General features: G+C 37.1%; 1 protein-coding gene across 1 annotated transcript in view; it reads left to right on the top strand.

Moving 5' to 3' along the window:
• The first annotated feature begins 3,717 nt into the window (after nucleotides 1-3,717).
• Nucleotides 3,718-15,632, top strand: part of LOC126821978 (uncharacterized) — a 73,848-nt gene continuing 61,933 nt past the window's right edge. The window contains exon 1 of the mRNA XM_050550665.2: nucleotides 3,718-3,732. The gene's annotated coding sequence lies outside the window, so the exon portion shown is untranslated. The remainder of the gene's footprint in view (nucleotides 3,733-15,632) is intronic.

Raw genomic sequence — 15,632 nt, forward strand, 5'->3', positions numbered from 1 at the left:
CATAAATTTACTTTTTGCAGGTGAAGATGGCAATAACGGCGGTGCACAGGGTCCTTTAATAGGTAAATATTGGGTTATTAGCTTCGTATTGTAGGCTATAAATTCGAGTTAAATATAGCCGGTTGGACAGAACTGCGCCATTTGTAGTAACGAACCAAGTGTTGATAATTGATAGTAATCTATTATTCATTCTACTTCAAGTACTAAAACTGAAATAAAGACAGATTGCCTTCTCCTAACATTGTTAAACCAAAAACAATGGCCTTCAACTCACACTGGTCTATTGACCACCGCCACTGCGATTAATGTTTTTTCCATGCTAATTAAATTGTCAAGAAATATCGGATGCGGGTAAATTATAAATCCATTCTTGACTGTTTAATCGCCGAAATAATTATTCAATTGGACTGTCTTAAAATAATGCAGGGTATTTTTGATCATTGTTAGTTAAAATAATGAACGTTTCATTATTTTAATAATTTGGCTATAACTATGAGTTGCTGACTAATACTATTGTAAATGCAACTTGGAGGCTGTCATGAATTAAGGGTAGATTGTTAACTATGAAACCAGCCCCAAAGCCAGTTGGGGGCAAAAGGGCGGAGGGGCTGGGGGATTTGAGGACGTGGCACCTTGCGATTTGGTGACAAAAAAAAAATGTTTTTATATTTGTTAGAAAAAAAATAATGAAGACCCATTTCCCAAAAATCGAAACATAGTGGCCTTTTTTCGATGAGTTTTGAAATTATTGGGTAGTTGATATCAGAAATGTTTCCATAACCCGAAACCCGAAATAGTATTTCTGGTTGACGGGTAGATGTCTTGTTAATTGTCCAATATTTCTACCTGGCCTCCGTTTCTCACTCAATCAGCTCGCTTGACAAGAATTACGAACCGATATCATCGGGCCCGGTTTGGCAGTGGGACCCCCTTCCCACTCGCCCCGTCTCTGCGATAGTTTTTTTCTGCCCGGGAGATACTCCAGAGACCACCATTTCAGGTCGAAATTTCAAAATTCTCGGTGTGGGGTGGGGAGGACCCCCCGGACCTCTTAAACCCCAAGAGGAGAGCCCCCCCCCCCAGACTGTCATCTTGTAACTGGGGCCTGCAAGTAGGCTGCCTCAGGGCCAGGCGACCTCATGATCCGTCACTGAGGAGGACCCCGGTAGCCCGCTTCGTACGCGAACCATCTGCCCCCCCCCCCCCAAAAAAAAAGGTTCACTGCCAGCAGGCTGGCTACGGGCCTGTATGTAACGGTGAAATAAAATATAGTAGCATCGATTCTCTAAGGTGCAGGTAGTAGGAGAGGATGGTTCCAATGTGTCAGAGGTAGGGTAGGGTATACACATTGGAGTGTATGTAAAAGAAAACATCGCCAGGTGAAAAATAAGCAAAAATGCAGCTGTCTGCAACTGGCCAATATAGCATTGCAAACATAGGAACAAGAAGAAAACTTATAGTTTAATATCAATAAACCTCAATACTGCGAAGAAACAATCGCTTACTAAGGTTGGCAGAAAGAACCCTGGAACAGTACAACCAAGACTCCCGGTTCAAGCTCTTGGTTGTGTAGTTCTATAATAGTCAACGTGGAGCCCTCTTTTAGTGTAGTAAACAACTTTTGGTACAGTACGCCATTTAAAGCCTAGATACAGTGCCGAGATATTTCGAGTTTATGGTGTAAGAATAAGCGAGTCTTCCCCTTTAAACAGAATAACATTATTGGCACGAGTCTATCGTCTCAAATATAAAGACATTTTGCATCGAAAGGTAGCTTAATTCAAACGTCGATAGAGAAAAAAAATAAGAAACAAGGGAAGATATACTATAAAGTTTCCAAAGGTTACCCCAAATAGTCATGATCAGTTACCACGCTAACACAAACATCCGCGTATTACATGGCTCTTATTGTACCCTAACATATTCTCACGAACATCATACGGGCTGGTAACACACCCAATTAAAGTTAGATTAGTAGCTCAATTATAATAGACAATTACCCTTACAACCGGAAGTCGAGATGGGAGAAATCAATTAATTTCTCATTCAATGTTTTTATTATGGTGTGAAATTAAAATGAAACTAAAAATAATTCTGTAATGATGAAGTTATAATCGCGATTCATTCACAAATAATATGGCCATAAATCTATAAACCGTTGTCAATGAAAGGTAATACCGCTGTTCTGGACCAATAAGTGTGGCGCTACCCTTTGGTGGCATGGTCGGAATTATGCTATTTCGTAAAGTCAACGGATGGAGATGTTTCTGCCACAAAGGTTAGGGTTTAAAACTGCCTGTGACTGAAACGTCCTTCATTCCTCGAGAGTAACCCTGTCCCTGAGATATGATTTATCTGTAGAAAAACGGATTTGAAACTAAAAAAAAACCCGGGGGGGGGGGGGATTCGGAATTGCACTTTTGAACATCCCCTGGGTTTTATCCACTGACTGAATAGAGTTTTCTTTAGACTTTATGCAAGGTTCCCACTGTCGTGCAATGCTTTAGGATGGGATTGCCCTTATTGACTCCACGATCTGGTACGCGCAGATACGTTCGGATACGTTTCGATACGATCAACACGATTGTTACAACTGACCTCAATATATGATAAGACCTGATAGGATCACCACAATTAAAATCATGATTTCAGTCTTAGCGCGATTCGTGATAGTGGGAACCTCGCATTACTATTAGTTTTCCATCTCCACGCATGTGTCGCTATTTAGCGTTCATGTGAACTACAAGGGAAGACAACTCTGCCTGGGAGAGTAATTAATAGTAGAACTCGAACTAGCAATTATTTGCCCATTGACTTCAATGTTAAATGGCTGTAACATCACAGGCTGTAGCTTTTTGCTCAACATTCGGTTGGTTCCAATCTTTATAGGCACAATGGGGACCACATTTGTCAATCTCCTCATCATACTTTGTTACGGGGATTTGAAGTTGACTGGGGTGAAAATCTCACTTCCGACACAATGATTGCTCTGCAGAAAGACACTTTATACCCCCTATCCCTCCGCTGTAATATCATCAGTATTACCCAAAACTGCTATGAAATTGCAAATTTAATCCCTTTTCTCCAATTGTAGAACAAAACGTCAACCCAAAAAATGCAGGAAGAGGGGAGAAAAAAATTAAGGGAAAAATTGACTATTTATAACTCGCACTACATTTGTCTGAGTCCAGTATCGATGTTCATGAAACAGACTGTCTTCTCCGTCTAGAAAACCTTATACTGAGTCTTTATTTGAACGTATTATAATACATTTTCTCGTTTGCTCCCAACTTAGCAGTCGGGCGTTCCAGAAAAGGTAACCGCACTCTACCTCGTACACGACACCACCCCTATTCTTACTCGGATAAACCGAAACTACTTGGTAAATGGTAAACTTGGCGCAATAACAAAATTGTAAAATAGCGTAACATGTTTTATGTATTTTTGTAACTTGAATTACATACGGAAATGACTGACCTTTGAATTCCCGGTTAAGCGAAGGTGCAATATAATCTGATCTGTATCAGACAATAGTGGGTTATGGAAGTACTGTATTTTGATGCCGACTGGTTATGTGTATGTCGGGTATAAAGTATGTATATATGTAAATGTACAATATGTATTGTTTATATGATAAATATCGCCCAATATTAACATTCTATAAACACGTGTTTTACCGCCATTATTGGCACCATAGAACCAGAAACCCAGGACCACCTGTCAGACATTAAGGTAAGATAGTGTTTTACATATTTCAAATATATAATCATATATACATTGTAACTATATATTTATGTATCTCTAATCGACATGTATTTGTGAATTTGATTAGAACACTATTAAATGATCCGCCCTTTCAATTTTAAGTTCAGAATTCCCAAAGGAGTACGCGGTCATAAAAAGTAAACAGGCAAAGAATGTTGTTTATATTAAAGGTGACCTGTATATATGTTTAGAAATGTTGTAGGGTAATAGCGTTCCATTAGTTCCTTGTTATGATTTGAGGAAGTTCTATTTTGAACTTGATGCTGCATTATGAGGGTTGGAGCAGCGAGTTGACGGGAATTGTAATGGATTTGCAAGGCCCTAGGGACCCCCCCCCTCCCCCGACCCCGTCAAGACATACTACACATAATAACTAAAGATTGTAACCATGGTTTTCAACAAACACGGATTATCACCAGTCCATTTCTAATACATATTTTGGATTCACAGTTCCCGGGGCCCTAGTTCATGGCCTTAAATAAGGCCCATCGTCTAATCCACCACATCGTTCTATTATATCCCTCCCCTGTACGAAGGCCTTTATACTCGTTACTGAATAAAATAAATAAAGAAACATCATTGATAAAAACAAAAATAAAAGAATCTGTTTTCGACATAACAAAACACACATAATAACTTGTTGATATTAAAAGCAGCCAATGTATATTTGTTTGTAATAATTTGTATAAAATGTAAATAAAGGCATGTTAAACATGACCCAGTATCTTCCAGATGTTTTATATAAACAATACAACTCGATCATTACAGTGCACAAATATGGTTTCAAATATGGTTTACATATTGTAATGGAAAGGGAAATAAAACGGGGTTTAACATCCTACTTTTCTGCCCAAACCGGGATAAAGAAATCGGGGATATGCCATGCAGTATACAATGATAGACATTTTGCTCTGACATATCTAGCGGGATACCTTTACCGCCAGGGGATCTTTGACGTAATGGCAATGGCATTCACGGTATTTTCGTCCCATCCCAACGACTAGATGTTTTCTTTGTCAGGTCCTCTATAGCTGACAAGGGAAAACCATGGTGGAAAGTCCCCAAGGTAATGCAATGCGGAAGCCCTCTTTTAACCCTATGTAATCCTTTATAAGTTCGCGTGCATTATAGGTCTGCGTGTGATGTCACATCATACGGCATCGATAACATGTGCATTGTTTACATCGGATGTAGTAACACAAACTGGTCCTGGCAGAATGGTGCATTTTACTCATTTTATTCATCCACGTACTATTTTATGTACCAATTTACACTAAATAGGAAATATTTTTTTCAAAATATACTTCCAACACATTCATTTTTTCCTTAATTTAAAAATTGTTTTAAAATTAAATTTGCAGAACAAAAAAGTTAATATTATGAGCTAATTAACTCGCGGCCAAGCGAATATTCACTGTTGATCAGTTTGGAAAATCCCCAGTAACTTTGTCAAAAAATAAGAAAATAAAAAAATAAATAAGCCTGAACTTACTGGACCAACGCCATACTCACTGAAAGGTCTCATTATTTTGCATCATTTAATTCAAGTGTTCTAGTCTGGTATTATTTCAGTTGTTTATAAATTGTATAGTTAAAGATCAGTTCTCATTATGTTACATCATGGAATTCAAGTGTTCTAGTATCATTTCAATTGTTTATAATATATACACGTCTACCTTAGATAACAGCAAATGAACTTTGGGATTCCGAACATAGTTTGAGAGAAAAAATAATCTCAAATTTAAAATACAATGTACATCAATATAATTTGTGACTGTCGTTTGTTTTTATCTGTTAGGGGTTGGCTTTTAAAAATGAACTCCTGTGGTGTTGATTTATATTTAGTTAAACATACATTACGCAAGAGCTAAATCTGTCTATTGCAGGTCTCTTTTTTAGGCCTGAAATGTTATCTAAATTATTAATTAGACATTAATTAACCTCTCCAGCCCATAATCAACTGTAGATGGCATCGCTAATCTGCGATATTTAGTGGATTATGAGCCGATTTACTGCATAACTTTCGTTCACGATTTAACGATTAAATGGATAATCGAGACTATGCTGTTTATCGTACTGACTTTAGTAATGATGATCGAGGCTAGTGGATTAATTTTACTGAAATTATCAGCAGATTGCCCTTACATTATCTAGTTTTTAACTATTATAGTGAGAACTGCCAGCTCTTTATCTTATCTCCCATAATGTATCTTTAATATTTTTTTAAAATGCACAAGATTCTCTAATGACAAATACAAATTGAAATATGTTAAAAATAAAAACTTTTCTTTGCTTCAAAAGTAATAATAATCTGAATATATTTGGCAACCTTTAGAGTACTTGAATTGGTTTTAGTACCGAGTATAACATAAGTAATGTGCAGTCTGTAGACTGTAGGTAAAACTAAGGTATTATTTATACAGGTGCTATAAGTTCATCCTTGTAGTTTGTTAGTTTATAGTACTTCACTCTTACAAATTCTACTTTTATAACGTAAACTAGAACTTAATTACTTTGTCTCGACAAAAAAACGAAACCATCTGTGTTTATAAAGGTAACTACAAGTAGACATGTCTTTCTCGTTCAAGGATTTTAACATCTTACGTATTCCTTCATTCAACAGCCTTTCGTTCCATTTTTTTTTCTTTTTTTCACCGCACATCTTTTTGGTCTAATCATTGTGATTGGTTAACTCCAGAACAAGCTACCAATCATCTGTTGTAGTATTGCCATAATTTTCTCTGAAAATTAAAAGTCGGTGAAATGAAATGGGGTTTAACTTTTCCCACTTTTTTGCACCAACATGGCTAGTGAAGATGTGCATACGGCATTCGGTACGCAAAAAGGGAAATTTTGCCTTGACAGTATAGCTACTGCCTACCATTTTAGGTGAGTTGGGTGGTCTAGTGGTTTAACGCGTGCGCGTGAAATCACAAGGTCTGTCATTGAGTCAAGTAGCATGGTTTCCATTCCCCGCTTGTATGTGGCAAGGAGTAGGATCGCCTGTCCAACCTCGTGGGTTTTCTCCGGGTCCTCCGATTTCCGCCCATTGCTAAACCATATGATAGTCCCGAAATGACCTAGTTTGTGTCGAGTGGACGTTAAACCCCATCTCTCTCTCTCTCTCTCTGAACGACCAGACGCTTTTTATTCCCCGTGTCTTACACTTGCACCACTGACAAGTGGAAACCAGACAGGAACATCCTGGTAAGTGAGTCGGCGGGATGCTCTCGAACCACCGTGGCTTCTGGTTAAAACAGGCCCATGTAATTGAATAATTACGGGTTTGAACAACTCACAATTGGATTTTGTAGGTTTCTGATTATTTTGCCGTCCTTAAGTCTACAGAATTCAACATTATTAACAGACAACTTATCTGTTCTCAGCGGCAGGAACTAACAAGTGGTTGCATTATGTTTTCTTGAATTCGGTGCCAATATCGTCTGCAAATACATGCACGATGTATAAATACTGGAATTACATAACATATTTATAATTGCTTTCCTCTTGGGTGTAACTGTTATCTTCGACAAACATTATTTTAACTAAATACAAGCCGTGGAATAAATGCTGCAGATATTATTAGATGTCGTTTCATCATACGGTAACCTCTAGAGTGTGGCGTGGTCTTGTTCATGGTTTATGCTGGGTTTATGCGCTACGACTGAAATCGTAATTTTAATCGTGGAGTGATCGTGATGATCCTATTGAGGTCAGTCGTAGAAATCGTCGTAGCAATCGTGTTGATCGTATTGAAACATGTCCGAACGTATCTGAATGTATCTGCACGTACCAGATCGTGAACTCAATAGGGACAATTCTATCGTAACCATGATACGGAGTAGACGTAATTCTGTTCCGTAAGGATTCGGTTGAGGCCCTTTTTATACGCATACGTGGAAATGTGGTCGTATATAACCGTCGCCCCGTCCGTTGGTACGTTCATCCATCATTCCGTCGTCCACAATTTCTTGGGAACACACACTACAGATTTACATTTATCATCCGATCTTGTAATTAATAAGATGATGAATCCTATTGGGAACACACTAGCGACATAAGGTAGTATTCGATCTGAAATTTGTGAACATTGTTCATATTATTAAAAAGAAAATATCGGTTAATTATTGCTAGAGTCAGGGTTCTTGTTCAGTTAGTAAAATCGATTAACCTGCTCTTGCGACAGACGTTATCTTCCGATCTGGTTGTATCTATATGTATTATTAAGATTAGTGAGGTAAAGAATCCCATTGAATTTCAATATGTAATGTTAATTACTACAAAAGTTAGGGTATTATCAAGTCTGGTTGAAATAATGGGCGACGAAGATGCATCATTGCGTGTTGCTTATGTTCATTACACTATACTAGTGTCAAACTTAGAACAATCATCAATTGTTATTTTCGTGTGATGCTAGTCATAATATACATTCTTGTTATGATGTAGCTGTTCGTATTTATATAGTTTTATAGTTCACGTTGTTTGTGTTGTGCCAAAAAACAACCCCATTACCACTGGAATTTCAAATTAAAGATGCATTATGTAATATTTAGCTATAGAACTTGTCATTCTTGTTATATATAAACTATATAGTTTTAAATATAGATAATGAAAAATGAATATATTGAAATTTTCATTCAAATTACTTTATTCTGAGCAAAGTTATGAGTGTTGAAAGGTTTGACAGGATCTAGTATAGATTGTTCACTATCATAGCAACGGTACTTGAAAATCAAGTCTAAGTCTCGATTATCCATTTTATTGTTAAATTTTTAAATGTTGCAGGTGTAATACATTTGAATCTCGGCCATCTGATGGTCTAAAGAGTTGATTATGAGCTTGTCATGAGATTAAATGTCTAACTAATAATTCATATGTGTATATGACCTGGTAAATTCGAAAAATCTATTATGGTAATCAGTATTAAACTACGTGACCATCAGTACTTTGACAAAATTGTGGATGCTCAAGATGCTATGGTTATATTTCGAGATGAAGAGAGTCAGAATCACTTTTGGAGTTGTTGCCCCTTATCACTTTAAAAACTTGTGCACCATCAATTTGGCAAAAGTTATTGTCCTGTTGATTTGAAACTATGAGACTAAGAAGCCTTTTGATTTTCAACAATTTCGAACAGCTTTTTTTTTTAACTATTCCTAATAATTACTTAATGGGTTGTTGCTCTTAATCAGTGTTTAGTGGGCGTATGTTTCGTTGCCTGACAACCATGTTTTAAAATACAGTATAGTGACCGTGGTCTTTACTTTGTTTTATTTCATCATTCTATTATGAATCAGGCCCACAAAATGTAGGTCCGCCACTTGGTGTTATCGTAAATGTGATAAACTATTTCCCACGAAGAATGATGAATAAAAGTTGATGTGGAAAACGCCCATGATAACAGTTTTAAAACACTAGTTGTCAAATCTATTATTGTAAAATAATTGAACTTTAGATCATAGAGTGGAGCAGCATGACCTTAAAATGACCTTCAACTGAGATCATAGATTTGAACCTTAGACCACAAGTGCAATTTTAATTTTTTTTATCTCGACGCTCTAACATTTTACCATCCTGATATAGTTATTTCAATAGAATAATCTGATATATTTATTAAGCTTTCAGTAGTTTTGTACCCATAGCTGATATGTCAGTGGTGCAGGACGTGAGGGTGGGGCTGGCGAGAAACAGGGTCTAGTAGTTCTAATGGGACCCGAGATCTCAAGTATATGTTTGCGTGCACTTTAAAGAGCCCTTGACAGTTGAAATTCGAAATAAGAGAAGGTCGTAGCACCGCTGTCCAGGGAAAAATCTCTCTGGAGGTTGGGTGTTCGATCCCTGTATTGGACTGAGTAAGTTCATCCAGAGAGCCTGATAAGGGACAGCGTATAGTCGTTCGGATGGGACGCAAAACCAGAGGTCTCGTGTTACGTGTATATGTTTGCATGCTCGTAAAAGAACCCTTGACAGTTGGAATTCATAATAAGTGTAGGCCGTAGCGCCGCTGTCCAGGACAAAATTTTCCTCATAGCACACTTCATGGCGTATACCTGTCTTCATTAGCCCAGTCAGTACTGAACAGTAAGACGCTAAACCCTATTCGATTGGTCTATAATAGGTATTATGAAGAAATAAAGAAATACATAAATATGTGTAAGGTTTGGCTAAGTTCGATATCTGTGTATTTATATGTTTGAAATAATCTGGATGCTATTAATTCTGATTGTGTTGTAGCTTTAGTTAAATTGACAGGCAGAGTGATATGATTGACACCTGATATGACATATGCCATGTTTATCTTGAAAAGGTTAAAGATCGTGGTACCGGTCTGCATTTATGATTGATGTCGGTCACGTGACCGTATAAAATTAACGGAGTACACGTGTGTCTACAGCTATAAGAAAGAAGAATGGTGTGGATATGATTGAAAGACTTTCTGTCTTAATAGCCCGTTCAGACGCTTAAGTTGAACTGGTTTAAAAACTCCGGGGATCGTTAAACCAGTTTAACTTAAGCATCTGAACGCAAATGTGGGGCAAATAAACCAGTTTAAAAACCCCAGCTCGCGACCTGTCTTCGAGAAGGTTTTTTATTTTAAACTGGTTCATCTCTGAACGGGCTGGCTTAAAAAACCCGGTTCCGGCTTGTTTTGAGCATGCACAGTACGCAGTAAGTTACATTCCTGTGAAAATATCGGGGTCAGGCAGTGCCAATGTTATCGAAAGCGTGCGATAACCGAATGAAGAACATGAAGCTACCCATGCGTAGTTAACTCTAACCTCCGACCGAAGAGGTCAGAATAGTTAAACTGGTTTGGCTTATAGTACGTGTGAACGCAACACGATGCTGTCTTAAAAACCCCAGCGATTATGAACTGGTTTAAAAATAAGCGTCTGAACGGATATTATAGTAAGTATGGTGCTCGCTCATTACACAGGCCGTCCTGGGATCCAGTGAGTATGGAGCTGACTCACTAACCAGGTGGACCCCAGGATCCAGTGAGTATGGTGCTGGATCACTAACCAGGTCGTCCCGGCATTCATATACCGATTAGGTCGGGAATGCAAGTCCATTTGCTTTCTTTTCTGTCCTCTTGTCAGTTCTGACGAGGTCGATCTTGACTTTACAACTTCCATTTTTATTGTCTCATTCGATTCTAATGAGATAATCACAATAAATAATTTTCTCCCACTATTTAGTCACAGACCACCATCGAATTCCCCACGATTTTAATGTCGAATCTCTCTACTTTTTCCGCATGTAACTTTTACCTAAATTTTCGTTGGGTTCAATGCTTTCTAACACAAATAAAGCAACAAGTTGCAACGTCTTGTCCAAAAGCATGCTTGGTGTTGACCATGGAAATCTTTAGATATGCCTGTATTATTATTAAACAGGTAGTTTCCTTCCATTTATAAAAGTCCCATTTGTTTGCATTAATATATCGAGTCTCTCGAGCCTTTAAAAACAGATTAATAGGATAATCAATATATGTAGATAATTTAATAAAGCTAGTATTAGTATTAATATGATATTAATAAGCTAGCGCACGCAACTGTTTAACCTTAAATTATACAAAATACACATAATCTAATGACGAATACACATAATTAACTCTACGTGATTTGAATAAATGATTTGTGATGTTTTGTAGCATAAACGTCAAAACCTCTTTGTCTATATCTGTCCAATCTTAATTTCACTTTTTTCTCTCCTAATAATGATTGTCAAAAGAAAAATGAAAAATGAAAAGAGAAAGAAAAAAAAACCCTCCTCATATTATAATTATATATATTTTATTCGACTAAAATGTGTTGTGGATAATTCCTTGAGGGAAAATCCCAAGGTCTAGTCAATCGGATAGAACAAAACCCCTTGGTTCCGGTGTACAGAAACTAAACCTCTTTTATTTAGTTATATACAATTAATTTTTTCTTTTCAAAGATTATACGGAAATCGGTGTATCCACTATTTTAGTTTCACTTTTGGCTTACTGTGTCGACAGTGGAACATAAAGTCGGTGCACTAGCTTGATAAACGCAAAATCTTCAATAAACACAGATTGCCATTCCACAAAACAAATCAAAATATAAAACCCAGTGACAACCACATAGCGTAATTCAAACTGTTTTGTTTACACTGCTTTGCAGATATCGACACAAATATTCCCTTTCGTGATTAATAGCTGTATATGGATGTGCATTCTGTTTTCTAGAACGGGTGTCATATATTCGTCTATATAATATAGAATGATTATTTTATAATTGTGTAGATCCCTACATTGGCCGATAAAGATCATCCAGATTTTCTGGTGTGGTTCCGCCTTTGTCAGTGATGCAGGACGGAGGGCCTGATAAGGAAAGCTGTCTAGTTGTTCGGATGGGACGAAAAACCGAGGTCCCGTGTACACATCGGCGTGCACGTAAAAGATTCCTTGACAGTTGGAATCCGATAAAAGAGTAGGCCGTAATGCCGCAGTCTGGGCAAAATTTCCCTCATAGCACACTGTATGACGTATGCCCGTCTTCATTTGCCAAATTCGGAACAGAACAGTAGGACGTTAAACCCCATTTCATTTCATATAATTGTGTAAATCAGAGAGAATAAGATATAATAATGACCTGTGACTGTTTATAGCCATCTGGTTGTAGTCTGGACGATATCCACCAAGTTTCCTGAATGAAATCAGAGAACTCACAGGAATACATCAGAATCACATCCTTATAACTGATTTGTACAGTGGTATCCAGCTGATTTAATATGTTCAATTTAAGCTAAAATTAGAAAAAGTAGATCCAGATATTTTAATAAAAAAATATACTTCGTTTGATTTAATGTCATGTTATGGTGATTACAAGTTTTGGTTTGAACAATATATATATTTTTTTAAAATAAATAATTTTATTGCCCCCCAAAAGAGATATCATTATCAGGTATGGGTTATCCTGGAAATTACTGATTTACAATAACAAATGAATAAGATACAGGAAAAGAGAAATAAAAAATAGTAATACATGAATATGAATACTTATTATTTATTAAACCACACTCCACCCTCCTCGTAAACATACATTATGCAAGAGCTAAATCTGCCTATTGCAGGTCTTTCTTTAGGCCTGAAATGTTATCTAAATTATTAATTAGATATTAATTAACTTATCCAGATTATAATCAACTCTCGATGCCATCGTCAGCCTGTGATATTTTGTGGATTTGAATGCATTTTGTGATAGATAATTTAACGTAAAACTAGATAATCGAGACTTTGTTTATTATGATACTACCTTAGTAATGATGATCGGGGCTAGCCTAAAATTGAATCGCTAATATCTCGGTTTAGAGTTAAGAAATTTGGCTGAAATTTTCAGCATATTCTGTTTTCTTTGTCTATTTTTAACTATTCTAGCGAGAACTGTCAGAGCTTGTCTAATCTTACGTAATGCCCCTTTAAGTCTCTTTTACTGAATCACGTGGAATTAAGAATGGAAGAAACATCACACCAGTAGTCTTGAGCAGACGGGCCAATTTCACCCAACAAACATAGTTTTCCATCTTTCCTAATGGGACAATATTTGTCAAACCACGCTACAAATTGAACTTTCTTCTTGGGCCTGGTTTTTTTTAAGTCGAAAGTATGACTTGTACTGTGTTTAAGCAATCTTTTTAAGCCAAGAAGTCACAATTACCGTAATCACAACATGAATACAGGTTATATAATTAGCCATTGATGTTGAGGGCATAGAAACAATCTGATTAAAACACAGATCCTATTTCGTTTCTTTTTTTTTACAGTTAAAATGTTCGTTGTCTTAATCGAAAATATGAAAAAAAAAACGAAACGAAATATACATCTAGGAGTTCATAATAATTGCGACTCACACCATATAAAATGAAATTATAAAGACTGAAGGTGCCTTTATACAGTAGCTTGGCTATTTCGGGACTATCGTGTGGTGAATTTCTTTTTCAATAATTGGCTTGCGTGCAAGGATCTTTAGAAATATAGAAAAACGGAGTACCCGGAGAAAACTCATGACTTGCATGGATAAAAGGTCTTGTGAAACACAACGTGTTTACACTCCCCGGCCACCTAATCACACAAGGTATGCAAACCACTGTATTTGTTATCCACAGTCTGGTATAAGGTTTTATAATAATGTTCACGAGTTGTTTTAGGAGTGTTTTAATTAACGAGCACATGTTCAACTACTTCGATGTGTTGTAGTATTTTATTGGATCTTCCAAAATAGCTGAGTCACTTTAAGACGTCTGTTTTTCACATGGAATAAGTCATTCTAAATTACCGCATGTGACCCCAACCAGAGAGTAGTTAATTCCAGATAATTTCCACTAGATCAATTCCTCCTGTTTAACGATATTCAATAAGACTGTTTGTGCAAGATACAAATCCCCTGTTATCCAGGCATCCAATAAACCAATTTTCCTTGCAATTGGATACGGCGATTAACTCGCAGATTGTTCAAACATTTATTTACTCTAAAAGGTTCTTAAAGAAAGCAAAAATTTTTGCGTCGGTTCCCTACTTTTCTCAATTGTTGATTGAAATATGTGGTTGCATCGGCGCCGACTAGTAAACCCATCAACAATGGACGATCAAGATGGCGTATTGTGATGAGAAGATCGTCGCTCTAATAACTGATAATAACAGAATGAATGGACCAGTCATGTACACATAAAGAAACGTTTTAATTTCCACTTAGTGTAGTATTTCTTCATCACTTGCATCGGCACTGATACTCGGTCTAATTCGCTCTCGTTTGATTGATTTTTGGACAAGTTTAGAACCCAATAAACATCGAAATCTTCATCTTGGTGTGTTAGTTACAGACTTGTAAACATCGTGTCGCAGACTTGGCGCTTTTTAATAGAATAACAGGAGATATGAAAACAAACCTCCAGAAAATCTAAAACACTTAAATAAACTGAATTTGCAAGTAAAATGACGAGGGGGAAATTTGAATATCAATTTCACGATACTGTATTAAAGAAATAAAAGATTATTTGGGAATATAGCTGTATCGTTTTGTAATTAAGTTTGAGAGGTTATAAGATCTTGTCTGAATCATCAGTGACACTGAAGAGGTGCTGGTTGTAAAAAGTTCTACATAATTTACGAAAATATACGCGACTATGACAGACTGCCTTTTGATGCTTTACCGGATGTGAGGAAATTTACATGCTCGTACAGTGTAAGTTCAGTCGAGTTATATTTAGAGGTAGAACTGATCAACATGAAATGAAATTTGGTCCGGGCAGCAGTGCCCCGGCAGGCCTCTCGTCCTGCATCAATGACGGTGGTTCAGTGAGTATGACATATGCTCACTAACCCGGAGATCGTGTGTTCGATCCTGGTGTTGGCCGAGAATGTTCATCTGGATTTTCCGGCATGGTTCCCCCTATTCAGTGGTGTAGAATCGGGGACATGGCAAGGGACAACATATAGTCGGATGAAAAATTGAAGTTCTATGTATATATTGGCGTGCGCGTAAAAAAAAACCTTGACAGTGAGAATTCCATATAAGAGTTGGTCGTAGCACCCCGCTCTCCAGGCAGTATTGCCCTCATAGCACACTGCATGGTGTATGCCTGTCTTCATTAGCCCAGTCGGGGGACGTTAAACTTCATTTTACTGCATTTTCATTTCCTAAACAGTAATAGCCTTTATAGCCGTCATTTTCTTGCAAAAAAAGGGGGCTATTCTATATACCGGAAATCACCATAAGACTACCGGAAAACACCATGTTCTACTGAATACCGGAAAACACCGGAAAAATACTAAACACTGGAAAACACACTAAATACCGGAAAACACCCCAAATAGGTAACCCGGAGAAGGGCTACACTAT

This window comes from Patella vulgata, chromosome 5 (assembly GCF_932274485.2).
Source record: "Patella vulgata chromosome 5, xgPatVulg1.2, whole genome shotgun sequence".
Taxonomy (NCBI): domain Eukaryota; kingdom Metazoa; phylum Mollusca; class Gastropoda; family Patellidae; genus Patella; species Patella vulgata.